This window comes from Scomber scombrus, chromosome 9, assembly GCF_963691925.1.
Source record: "Scomber scombrus chromosome 9, fScoSco1.1, whole genome shotgun sequence".
NCBI lineage: Eukaryota > Metazoa > Chordata > Actinopteri > Scombriformes > Scombridae > Scomber > Scomber scombrus.
In genome coordinates, this window is record NC_084978.1 from 26,525,041 (window position 1) to 26,527,276 (window position 2,236).

General features: G+C 42.7%; 1 non-coding gene across 1 annotated transcript; it reads left to right on the forward strand.

The window, feature by feature from the left end:
* The first annotated feature begins 360 nt into the window (after positions 1–360).
* trnal-uag (transfer RNA leucine (anticodon UAG)) lies at positions 361–442 on the forward strand. The gene has a single exon. It is a non-coding gene; the product is annotated as a tRNA-Leu (tRNA).
* The last annotated feature ends 1,794 nt before the right edge of the window (positions 443–2,236 follow it).

Here is a 2,236-nt window from a genome sequence, read left to right on the forward strand (position 1 = left end):
ACGGTTGCTGCCATGCTGGATGTAAACAGAGTCGCTCTACGGTCGTCATCGTCTTGAGCCCGCCTTCCCGTTCTGTGATTGGTTCCCTATATCAGGCGGAGATTTTGTCTTTTTGGCCATGCTAACATTCAGGGCGAATTGGAATGTCGCTCGTATGAGAGCATAGGTATACCCAGACTAAGTCAAAGCACAGACACCAGGGAAATTCTTGCTCTTCACACTTGATGTTCAATAATGTTGGATATCAGCATTGTGCCTTTTTTCCGTGTCGCTACGGACATTGACGCTTTAAAATGTGATTGATTTTGTTTCCTCTCTCTTGGAAACATAGCTGGTCAAACATGGCACGTCTGAAGCGGAGGTAGTGTGGCCGAGTGGTCTAAGGCGCTGGATTTAGGCTCCAGTCTCTCAGGAGGCGTGGGTTCAAATCCCACCACTGCCATCTTTAGTGTGCGTACTTGGTGTTCCCAGCCATAAAATGGTCAAGGAAGGTGTAAAAGATCCTCAAAATGAAGGTCAGAGAAAAGTTCAACAACTGCCTCACGGTGTGCTGTAAGTGTGCATTCCGTGAAAAGGTAGAATTCACCAAATTTTTACAAATAAGAAATTGGTTTGGAATCGCCGAATGCAGGTGCAAGCCCAACTATGGGCAGAGTGCCACAGGGGAATCGTACTGACTCCATAGCCCAAAGGTCGATGGCTCGAAATCATCCTCTCCTAATTGTCAACCCTTTCAATCAGGAAGGCACCATACAGTCTCTGTCTTGTCCATCCACGCCCACATTGCCAAGATTTCATGCAAATATACACCATATGCCACTAGTTGCTTGACAGAGATGTCCTTCCCCTTTGCTGCTGTTTCGGACACCATAATTATGTTGCAAGCAGCTGATGCTATATGTGCTGTTGCAGGCCTTGACTACATGATTTTCATTGGTAAATACCTGACAGATTTGTGACCGAGATTCCTGCGTCTGGTAGTGTGGCCGAGTGGTCTAAGGCTCCAGTCTCTCAGGAGGAGTGGGTTCAAATCCCACCACTGCCAGTCAGGCGGTTGCCCTTCACTGTTTAGGTAACCAGGTAAAGATGTGTGAACTGTCCCTTTCAGGCCTTCTGTATGTAGTGGACTTTTACCAAAAGTTGCCTGGCAACATACTGTGGTGATCAAAAAGCCTATATCAGTGGTGGCCAAAGCTGAGTATTTGAGGTTTCCCTGAATATTTGGTAGTGTGGCCAAGGTCTACACTGTTGTAATTATGCTCCATTCTCTATAGAGGTGTTATTTTACATCTCACCACTGCCATAAACTTGGTAGCATGGACTCCAATAAAGGAATTTAAATTCATTTTTGCAAGGTAAGCTTCCATGCACATAATTCAATTAAGCAAATTGATTCCCTATAGTTGGTGATGTAGTAGTGCTGATAGCATTTGCTAATGTGTTCTTCTGTAGTCAATTTTGTAAGTTGCTAATTGTGCATTAATCATGAATAATTAGCACCTGGAGAGAATGCACAATGCTGTGGGATATAACCAAATATTCTGTTATAGCTGGTTCCACTACATGGGCCAAGCCATGGGCCACTGTGTGGAATTGCTTGAGTCAAATGTTTCTCTGCACTGTAAACCAATCAATATTTTGGAAGGCTTTTCACACCAAAACATATTGTCCAACAATTTCTTTGGTAGCATTCCAGAAATTTTGCCTGCATACCTTTATTTCCGCTCAGCAGCTGATACATTTGTCTTGTCATTTTACACCATACACCATGGATATCCAGGACTGAGATAGCTGCTACCTTCTTAGCGTTGAAGTGAACATCAAAGGGCAGAGCAATAAGGTCTTGTGTAGAGTGATTGCTGCCAATTGACACTGGAAATGCATTTAGGCAAGCAGGGTAAACCTAAATTAAATGGATGTTTGTCTGTCATTCTTTTCTTCATCTGATTTACAATGGTTAGATGAATCCATCATATAACAACATGATAAAAATCATTGTGGTTTCTTTTGTATATGCAACTTAGCCTTGTTTGTGTTAGCTACTGGTAAATTGGGATCACTTTGGATAATTGGAAAAGGGGGGGCTTGCACTTTTTGGTCCAATGCAAGCAGGGCCTCACGGAATACATACAATATAAACAACCAGACAAATTCATGTTGTAGGTACAGCCCTGAATGTAAACATTTTGAAAAATCACTATTTTCTTGGCTTTTTCATTAAATACTTGCATTGGAC